The sequence below is a fragment of the Gavialis gangeticus genome, unplaced genomic scaffold (genome assembly GCF_001723915.1).
Source record: "Gavialis gangeticus isolate Ggan-Ray unplaced genomic scaffold, GavGan_comp1, whole genome shotgun sequence".
NCBI classification, from domain to species: Eukaryota; Metazoa; Chordata; order Crocodylia; family Gavialidae; genus Gavialis; species Gavialis gangeticus.
This window is the reverse complement of record NW_017729025.1, coordinates 105,913,325-105,913,596: the sequence shown is the minus strand read 5'-3', so window position 1 is coordinate 105,913,596 and position 272 is coordinate 105,913,325.

Genomic DNA, 272 nt, shown 5'->3' with positions numbered 1-272 from the left:
GTACCTACGGAGATGATTCAGCATCCCCGAGGTGGTCATGCGCTTTGTTCTCTTGCCTCGGTTGATTCTGGTTCGGCAGTGCACACAGATAGCAAACGTGGGATCATCTGCCAGCACATAATGAACCCAGACCACGCTAGTACTAGGCCTTTCCATCTGGCATGTGGGTGCATCTGTGGATGCTGCTGAACTCTCCCCCTCTTCAGCAGTCAGAGGCACAGCAAGAGAAAAAGCAGACTCAGCTGAGCCGCTTGCCTTCACCTGTACAGAGG